The 10,653-nt window shown below is 37.8% G+C and overlaps 1 long non-coding RNA gene across 1 annotated transcript in view; it reads left to right on the plus strand.

Annotated features, from left to right (window-relative positions):
- The window catches only part of LOC122805807, a 195,856-nt gene extending 189,117 nt beyond the window's left edge, over positions 1–6,739 (plus strand). The window contains exon 2 of the long non-coding RNA XR_006365452.1: positions 6,452–6,739. This is a non-coding gene — a long non-coding RNA (uncharacterized LOC122805807). The remainder of the gene's footprint in view (positions 1–6,451) is intronic.
- Positions 6,740–10,653: the final 3,914 nt, after the last annotated feature.

Consider the following 10,653-nt stretch of genomic DNA (forward strand, 5'->3'; position numbering starts at 1 on the left):
AAGTAGAGATGATCTTTTTAATTATAGGATACGCTGATTAGATCAGTAGTATAGTTCGAGGAAGGTAGTTTTAAGGGAAAATTTGAAGAGTGGACTTTAGGTAGCCCGAATAGTTTAAACCTGCTTAACCGGCGCTGCCCTATGCGCGCTAAAGCGTGCTTTATAGCAGGGGGCTAGAAAAGACAGGAAATGACCCAAAATGGCCAATAAACTACAAGTTACTGCCTTAAACCACTCCTCTGAGGACAAATGAAGGAGTTATGGAAATGACCCCTAGTGGCCAATAAAACTACAGTTTCAAGTCAGTAACCACCTCTACGGGGGGCAGGGAAGCTGCTCAATGTTAGTCACTGCCACTGATGAACACAGAGAACCTCCTTCAGCCCAAGCAAAAATGGCCTCACAGAAACTTTCAAACAGTTCAGGAACAGCAAGCCTGTAACTGAACTTTTTTAACTCTCAGAAAAGTGGGAAAAAAGCAAGATTTTTTTTTGTTTTTGTTTTTTCCAGAGATAGCAGAGGTTCACAAGTAATATCAAGTTATAACAGTGCAGTAAATGACCCCACACAAGAGTGCTAGGTCAAGGACAGAAAATATGCAAGTTTTAAGAAAAAAACGATTTAAAATTTAGTGCAAACAGGAAATTCAGCAAACAGCTTTTGGTTGTGCTCTAAATACAGCTACTAATACAGAAATCAAGTTTAACAAGCCAGAAAATGCTCAAGCTAGGCAGCTATGCAGAAAAACTTAGCAAATAAACAGAGAAAAAATACTTAAAATCTCAAAAGTGGCTCCCTTCTTCTCTCAGCATTTTTTCCTCTTGGAGGGTGCTTCACCAACAGCCAACAAGCCTGAAAAGACTAATTAAGGTGGGAAGAAGTGTATAAGATGAAACCAATCCTTTCCATAGGCAAGTTTGTACATGTGTGTACATTTACCCAAATAGGGTATGCTGTACAATCCTAACAATACTGAACAAGTATGGTACCTTTCCCAAATTATGTTATGGATGTATAATGCAAGTCAAATGCAACAGAAATTGTGTGAAAGAAACACCTGCTTGGTCTTCATAGAATAAATAAAGAAGTAAAAGAGGGTTGAGAAGACTGGAGAAGGATGTAGTTGGATGACGTCTATGGGACAGTTCAAGGAGCGGAGGATGGCAGAAAAAGGATAATGATGTAAGAAAAAAAGGAAACGAAGAAAAATAAACTGAAATGATTATTTAAGGGTGTTAGGAATTCAGTGGGAAAAAGATGCTGACTTACCATGTACAGCAAAATGGTGTAAGAGGTAATAACGTTTATAAATTTTGGAAAAGGTCAGAAAGTATAGCTTGATAGGCTCTGAACAGGAGAGAAAACTAGGCAAGGGATCAATACAATGTCTGAAAGCAAACAAATAATAATGGAAACATTGCTTTCATCATTACAATAAAAAAGCAAGACAGGTAACCAAGTCAGGATAGCAGGTGGGTATGAACACACGTTTGGAAGGGTTTAGCTGAGGGTGTGGTAGAAAGAAAAACAGACTGTTCAGCTTATTTCTGGAATTAAGAATTATGCTAGGTGACTAAAGAATGGCTAGACTACTTTCTTTGTACAAGAAAATGAAGTGAACCATCAGATCTAAGTGACTTCTTGTCACTTACTAGGAAACTTATGAAGACACTACCAAAAACAGAGCTGCCTGGGTTCATCGGTTGTAACAGCTGGCTATCCTATATATCCAAGAGACAAGATGGAAGGGCAGTGTAGCAAAGATACATGGCTTGTGATCCAGAGTCTACTACTTGGGAAGAGGAGAGGCTAAGAATGGGGTGGGAATTGCAGTGACAGAGAGGCTTCAGAAGGCAGTGAGGGATGTCATCAGAATTAATGATAGACTTATGGCAATCAGACTCCAGCCTAATGATAGAGCAATATTCATAATCTCAGCCTGTGTCCCACAGTTGGGTTGTAGCAGTGAAGAGAACACTACATTCAGGCAGCAGTTACTTGACCTACTAGATAAAGCAGGGCAACATTACTTGGTATTGGTGATGGGTCACCTGAATGCACATATCAGAACAAACAGAACAAGATATGAGGACTGCCTGGGTCGACATGGGTTGGGCAACAGGAATAAAGGAGAGGCCATTCTAGACTTTTGTTTGGTAAATGGCTTGATAGTAGCCAATACACGATTCAGAAACTGAGACAGTTGCAAGATCACATACAAGAGTGGCCAACATGAACTCAGGTAGATTTCCTCCTAGTAAGGAAACAGCACTGGGGTAGAAACTGTGATTGCAAAGTTATCCCCAGTGAAACAGAACACAACATAAACCACGGGTTGCCACAATCAGCTGCAAGCAGTGATCAGAGAATGGTGCAAGGTCAACAGAGACCAGGCTGAAGACCTGGAAGTTGACTGTCGAGAAAGTACAACAGTTTAAGGAATTACTCACAGCCCTAGCATCCCACGACAAAGAAGAGGTAATAATTGGAGTTAAAAAAGAATGGCAGTGCTTCAAAATAGCATGTGTGGGGTCTACAGAACAGATATCTGGCCAAGTACGTAATGAAAGCTGCTGGTGGAATGCAGAAGTCCAGGAAGTTATCAAAAGAAAAGAGTGCAGAGATATAGTGGAAGCTAGAAAAGGCTAGGAAGGAATACTGATTGGCTAACAAAAACACTAAGACGTTGCAGTTGCAAAAACATTGCAACGGAGGCACTCTACCAGCCTTTGGAAAATGACTCAGTAGGTGGCACAAAGAAACTTGATTAGGCTGTAAGATAAATTCAGAAAGATAAAGAAGATAGTCACACACCATTTACATGGGATGCCTTCAACAACCTGCTCACCAGTCCACAGGACATTAAAGGCAGATGGAAGGAGTACGTCCAGCAGATTCTGAATGAAGAAACCCCACAAACCCCAGACACAGCCTATGATGAGAGAAGAAGAGGAGCCCAACCTAGAAGAAGTAAGAACAGCACTAAGGAAGATGAATTCAGGGAAAGCAGCAGGCTCAGAGGAAATCACAGCAGATATGATGAAGATGCTGGGTGAAATAGGAGAGAAATAAATAGGTCCTGAGGGAACTCATAGCAGTGTGGAGATAAAGGTGTATCCTAGATGACTGGAGAATAAGCATACTCATCCCAGTGTGCAAGAACAAAGGGGACTCTTACCACATTGCATGAAAGTTCTGGAGAGGGTAATTGATAAATGGATTTGCAGAATAGTAGAAAGTAGTAGAATGTAAGATGGGAAATGAGCAGTGGGACAGACAGTTGAGAAGATGCTAGAGATGAAGAATGTGTCCAAATGGACATTCCTAGACTTAGAAAAAGCATATGACAAGTTCCCGAGAAACCTGACTTGAGCAGCCCTGTGGTGGTTCGAATTCCCAGAAATATTGGCAAAATTAGTGTAGGCTATGTATAAAGTTTCAATGACTCAAGTACAAACAGTGTTCGGTCTCAGAGAGGGGTTCCCAATGGGAGTGGGTGTGCATCAGGGTTCAGTTCTGAGCCCAGTACTATCCATCCTGGGGATGGATTACATTATTAAACAAGTTGGAGGAGAGAGTTCAACAAAGTTACTGTATGCAGACAATGTAGCATTACAGGCAGACTCTGAGCAAGAACTTCAGCAAAAGATAGGGGAATGGAATGTAAAACTGAAGACACATGGGATGAAACTGTACATATAAGACAGTTGTAATGGAACCAAATGTAGGAAACAAGAAGTAGCTGAGAATTGAGACAGAAGGGGAAAGTAGCAGAACAGGTTAACAGCTTCAAGTATATGAGAGGGGTGTTTGAGGAGAAGGAAAATCTGAATGAAGAGGTCAAAGCTAGAATCAGAGGGGCTGCAGTCAACTGGCGTAGAGTATCAGGTGTAGTCTATGACAGAAGAATGCAAAGAAGCTGAAAAGTAAGGCATTGAAATTATTGATGTGGCCAGTTCTTTTGTCTGGTACAGAACACTAGGCAGTAAAGGAAGAGCAGATGAGAAAGCCAGAGGTGATGGAAATGAAGTGCCTGAGAAGGGTGGTATAATGCACACTGTCAAATAGATGAAGAAATGAGGACATAAGAGCAGAAGCAAAAGTAGCTCCAGTTGCCAAAAAGATCAAAATGAACGGATTATGGTGACAGTCAGGCATGAGTGTCAATGAAGGCAAGAGTATGGAATTGAACTGAGAGAGATGGTGACAGATAACATGACACCCTGATCCCATATAGGAAATGGGAACAAGGTTGATGTAATTGCTGAAAGGTAAGCACAGTGTGGTCATTTCAGGACAGCATAAAGAAATGCTTCATTACAGAAAAAGGTTGTGTGGCCTTAGAATTATCTCCCCATTTGGGGGAGAGAAGGATTGAGCAATTGGCAAAGCTGAAGGACAGCAGTTGTGTGAGGACTTACTTTAACACACAAGTGGGATAAATGCTCTAAACGTTTGTCCAGTTTCAAACCTTGTATGCTCATTCTCTTTTTAGTTTTTAAATTAATCAAGTTTAAGGAGTTGTTTGGCCATTTTTATCGTCAGTTTGAGATCTGCTTTCTTTTTTTCAAGAAAACAGTATGTACGTTTCTCCTGGGATCAATAGAACTCAGTTCTTAATCAAATAAGAGAGGTGCAATAGGCCATAATATCATCATTTCAGGAATGGTACTAGAAGAGGGCAGATATTGCTAATTACTGATATATGCTTTTTTTATAGAATACAATTCTGTATAAACTTTTGTATACCTCATTCATTTTTTTTTCACAGATTGCCTGCATAAGTTCCACAATTCTGCAGTTAGACTATTTTGTAGTATTATGAAATGTTTTACAGTGAATTTATAATGTCTAGAAATACCACTTGTAGTAAAGTATTGTAGTGGATGCCTCTATGCAGATTGCCCATCTTCATCAGTAGTAGGGGACAGTGGGTAAACTCAGAGCATTGCTATTCCATCAGCTTTCTCCTGAACATAAAGAGTTATGCAACTCAGAGGAATGGCAACTGTAGACCCTTGATGAGGAAGCCATTGTGTGGATAGTCAGACATCTTGTGCTGGAAAGGTCATACCTGTTAACATACCTCTCGACTGTACAGATTTTCACAAAATGTCCAGATTTTTGCTTCATATTTTTGTCTGTTTTTTGTAAAAGTGTGGTTTTCTTGCAAATTAGTGGCATATCATTAAAGATTGAAGATAGAAAATAAGGACAGTCATTTGAGCTTCAAACTTCATTCCATTCAGAAAATGCATACTAATGCAAAACATATTGTTCTATTAACTTTCTAAGTTTGTAGGAGCAATATTTAAAAGTTGTCCCTGTTTTGGGGCCTCTGCCCCACTTTTATTTATGGCTTTGTCCAGATTTCTTGTTCTAACAGGTTGAAAGGTATGCCTGTTAATGCTAGGTCATGAGTATCACTGAGTTCAGTTACCCTACTTTTATCAAACAGGGTACAGCTTCCTCCACTGTGATGTTTCCTGACTTTGGTTCCTTCTATCTAATGCCAAACATCCATCTCCGAAACATTTTGCATTAGATGTGGGTGTGAATTTCAGCATATGAATGTCTATGTAGTTGCAACCAAATTAGATTGCAGTCTGTCTTGAACTGATATGCCAAGTAACAGTGTATTTAGTCAAGGAATAAAGGGAATAAAGTACTCTTCATTTCACATTCCTCAATAACAGCCTTTGTCTTCTGTGTATATACAGCAGTGCTTTCTGGACTTTGCTGAACTTGTGATTTTGTAAAGATCACTGCAGCCTCCAACAGTTTATTTCAAACCTTTAATTGTGCTACTTTCTACAGGTGGTTCTGTTGAGTTACACTTAGTTTCTTTTTCTGTTCTGATTTGTACTTTGAATAAATGTGCATAAAGAAAGAGAGTTATATAGCACTAACATATGTAATAGATAAGCAGGCAAGTAGAAATGTGGGGGCTGTGTGAGAATGCAATTTATCATTTATACATGTTTACACCTCATTTTGATCAGGGTAGTCTGATAATGCAACACAATCATTCTCTCAGCAAGTGAAAACAAGGATGAGTGCTCTTTCCTGCTGTCATATACTATGAGACTGTATTAGCTAGGTTATGGAATTTACCTGCTGATAAATATGTAGAACAAGAATTAAATCTCATATGAGAGAGGGATATTGGCATCAACAATAGACCAGAAGAAGCACTCACAAAGCAGTATAAGCAGGATAATTGCGTTGTGATTATCAAATGAAAATTTTGGAAAATAGGAAAAGGAACAATGATTAGTAAACCATTACATTATGAAGCCCATAGCAGAAACATCTCCAGAAGTGCTTCAAAAAGTAGATATCCCCACGTGTCCAAAATGTAGAGAAATCTATAAGTAGCAGCTTTTAAGTCCTGAAAGACTGAGCTTCTGTGTATAGAACAGACAATTACAGGTTTGTTTTATTCTGACAGATGACATCTTAAGAAGCCCTTGAAGTTTAACATGCCAGCTCTACAGAGAAATTATCCAAATAACTTACAGCAACATGATCAAGACCAGGAAAAGACAGAAAAGACCTAAGCCATTGATAAAGAAAACAAATGACCCATGTTTTAGACATTGCATGCCAGCAGAGAATCAACCAGAAAAAGACTTCACTGAGCATTGTGGACAAGCTGGGCTGAGCTTTTACTTGATCGCTGTTTGATTAGTGTTCTGCCTTGGTAAACAAATTTAAATAAATACATAATTGTTCTCTGCTTGTTGGCTATACACATTGGAATAGAAATCAGGGCTTTAAATGTTGCTTCAGTTGGTATTATTGGTGGTGCAGGGATCATTACTATATAAGGAAGTTTCCACATTCTTTGAGAAGCTTTGCAAAATTAGACATGAAAATTAAAAAAATAAATCAACAAGAAGACAGTAAAAGTAAATGTATTCCATAACTGAAAAAGGCTGAATTGAGGTAAGGAAGAGTATTTCCTTACTCCAGCAATTTCCTTCACTCCATGTACATTTAATTATTTTCCTGAGGGGACTTGGAACAACAGTCACATCTGGGCTCACTGCTCTGGTGACAACATTTGGAAGACAATGCAACCAATATATTTGCTTTATCAGTATGTCCTCACGTTATTTTTTTTTTATCTGTCTTTTTAGCTGGGTTTATTGTGTTACTGTAAGGGTTTCATTACTTGCACAGCATATACAGAAGAGCTCCCTGCAGCTAGTGTTTTGGCTTCCTTTTTTCTCAGCTCTATTCTGCATGATGCATCATTGCATATCGCTGTTGCTTTACCATGTCTTCATTATTACTTGCAGCTCAGTGATTCTTGCAAAACTACACTCATCTGGAGCATGTTCATTATGAGCAAATGGGATAATGATCCCATTAGTGTTCCTGGCATAAAGGTATATTGTGATTGCCACTAACAATTATGCAGTCTAGAGGAAAATCCAAAGATAACTTTTAAATAAAATGTCAAGATGATGTTCTCTATTTTCACTGTTATATAAATACACTGCCTGAAGGATTCTTTATTTTCAGTCTTCCATAAATGCCTGAAGCAGTTATTCTGACAGTATAAACATCTGCTGTTTTTCTCCTAGAATGTTTCATTTTGCGCTCATTTTCTAAGTAAACTGTTTACAAAGTAGTTAACATTCCTAATGAATCTTCTCAGTTATCTGTCTTTGTAGATTGAAACATTGATAAGTTATGTTACACTGCCTAAAATCCAGCAGAAAGCTCTTAAATTATTTGGAAATATAAGGCTGTGATTTTCAAGCTCTTAGCAATTGGTAAGAGTATTAACTGTGTTCCATGTTCTTTAATTTACATATCATAAGACAATCTACTATAATCATTTGTCTCCAGCTGTGTCTGAACATGAAAATTATTAGTCCACTTAAATAAGTTACATCTCAAACAGAAGTGTTAATAGTAATTTTTGTAAACAAGGCAAGAGCAATGAACACCATCTGAGCTAACCAATGACAGCTACAAGATATTTTATAAAAATAGCTTGTAAACATATAGTTTATCACTTAGAGAGTACCTGATATTGCTGGATATGACTATACTGCTTCTTTACAAGGAACCATAGGGGTGTGTTGTGAACTATATATGTTACCTCCCTACAATCAGCCATCACAAAATGAATGTTTGCCTGTGATGCTCTTTTGAAGTTTCACGTTCCTGTCTATTGCACTGGGAACTTGTCTCTGGTAAAGTTTGTGAATATAAGTGTCTGGCTCAAACTGTTAGTCCAGTTAATAACAATGCTGCAATCATCTGTTCTGAGAACTTGCCACAGAAGGCCTTTTGGTGAAGAATATTTCTGAATACATGTATTTCAAGTGTCAAACATTATGAAGTATTTAATATGTACACAGTACTAATTTTATTTTTCTTGCAGTATTCTTTACTGAAATGCTTGTGTTTTTTTTTTGAACCTGCATCTACTAGAAAACTGTATTGAATACTACTTTGTATAGACTAACTAGATGATGTGTATTCTACATCTTATTATATGCATACTATTGTAGTATCTAATTATTGTATTTTGCTTATATTTCTGTGGAGCTTTTCTACCCAAGCTGGCCCAGTCGGACTTTCCCGGTAAACAAATGTAAATAAATAAATAAGCAAACCTCTAATTTTACCCTCAGAAACCCTCTGTGACATGGAGAAGCAAATGCTATGTGCAGCTACATTCATTTTAAAGTATAACTCTCTCATAACACATAATCAGCATTTGTTATGAGCAGTGTCACATGTATTTATATAGTATGCTCTGTCTGCTATTCTTTGCCCAGGTACTTGTCATACAGTATGTCTGATGTACATTTGGATGATAGAAGGATAAATGCTTTCTTCTAAACTTCAAACTTTTCTTACAGAACTGATTCAGTTCCACCTGCTGTATCACACCACCACTACTGCCATAACGTCTGTTACAATTTCTGAGGATGGAGACTATGATTTTCATGGTACCATAACAGACCACTACTCACAAGCAGGCATATTCAAAAGTAAATGGCCATATATACACTAGCCCTGGGATTCACAAATACAATGTTAGAAGCTTGAGCTGTTCAGCATTCTTTCTGTTGCTATGGTGATATGCAGGCACCAGCTATAGCAAGGACAGTGGTCTCAGAGGTGGAGTTTCATGTAAATGTGTCAGTCTAGGGTGTGCAGCAAATGCTAATGTGCCTTGTGCTATCTCCCAGAAGTATTTCCAGCACCAGAAGTATATATCACAGCAATTCAAAGAATTACTGTGCTATATTGGTTTTGAGAAAAGAAATGTACACCATCTTTTGATGGTACACATCCATTCACTTCTTGTAGCAGGATTTCAGGTAGGTACCATGAAGCTATTAATTGGTGTGTGTTTACACCTGTATGGTTTCCTTGCTGGAGGTTCATGAAGCAAAATTGTGTACATGTGTGTCCATGTCTGTCTGATAATATATGTTTTTAGGAGTGTGTGTGTGTTTGGATAGGACTATGTGTGAGTATACATGGGTGTGTGTGCACATGCAACCACTATGCATGGCCTGGTAGAGAGGCTACCAACAAGGTCAGATCAGACAAGGCAATGTTTGATTCAGAGGGATGATTGAGTTAATAATGTGGTGGTGGTTGCTACAGCACAACCATGTAATGGAATAATCAATTTCATCGTATTGTGCAGTACGGATGTTGCAAAAGGATCAGGATGGAGATATGAAATTAGCTCAGAATGGGCCTGGATGGAGAGATGAAATCAGCACAAAAAAGAAAGGAAAAGGTTTTGTTTCAAAATGAAATCATCCTCAAGTCTTGATAGTATTAAACCCTGATTGAACAGATGATCTAAGAGGCTCCACTGTGACGATAAAAAAAAAACAGTATTCCAAAAAAAGTTAGTACACAGTTCTGGCAAATGTGCCAGGCTGGTAGAAAGACTAGTTCAAATTTCTTCAAGGATGAAATAGATCTTATCGCTGTGTTATGCTATGATCTAACAGATGATCTGAGAGGCTGCTGCTAGAAAAACTAGAGTACAGTCCTTCAAAGATGATAGAGAGTTTGCTGCTGTATAAGGCCCTACTGTTGCAATAAAAAACAATAGTCCACAAAAGATTAAAACATTGATTAGCCAGGCAAGATGCCTGGAAACTGAGAAATGGACACTTCAGAACAAAAAAGAAATGCTTTTTTCTATGCAACTAATCCAGAATTCCTGAAAAAGAATCAAATTGTAGAAGAAAGGAAACACAATACAGAACAGAAAAATCATTGAAATATAAAAAATGGCAAATATTACAGACGCCAATTTAAGGTCATTAATTGATGAATGGAAACAAAATGATATATAGACAAAAATATTGAGCACCTTGGAACAGGATGCAAAAGAAGTATTGAGAGGAAAAAGTCCACAAGTCTTTACAAAATTAAAAAACAGGAGTGTACCCAAGAGAAGAAGTGAGATGGAATATGGTGCAGTTTACATGCAGAAAATGAATCGATGACAACTAATAATCATATACCAAAGTCAAAATATTTGAAAGTATATATAGTTAAATGTTACAAAACAGAGAATGGTAGCATAGAAATATGATATGCTGACAAGTAAGAAGTTTAATAAAGAAATATAGAAAATAGAAAATGAAGTGATAG

Source organism: Protopterus annectens, chromosome 7.part0 (genome assembly GCF_019279795.1).
Source record: "Protopterus annectens isolate FY-2018-M chromosome 7.part0, PAN1.0, whole genome shotgun sequence".
Taxonomy (NCBI): domain Eukaryota; kingdom Metazoa; phylum Chordata; order Ceratodontiformes; family Protopteridae; genus Protopterus; species Protopterus annectens.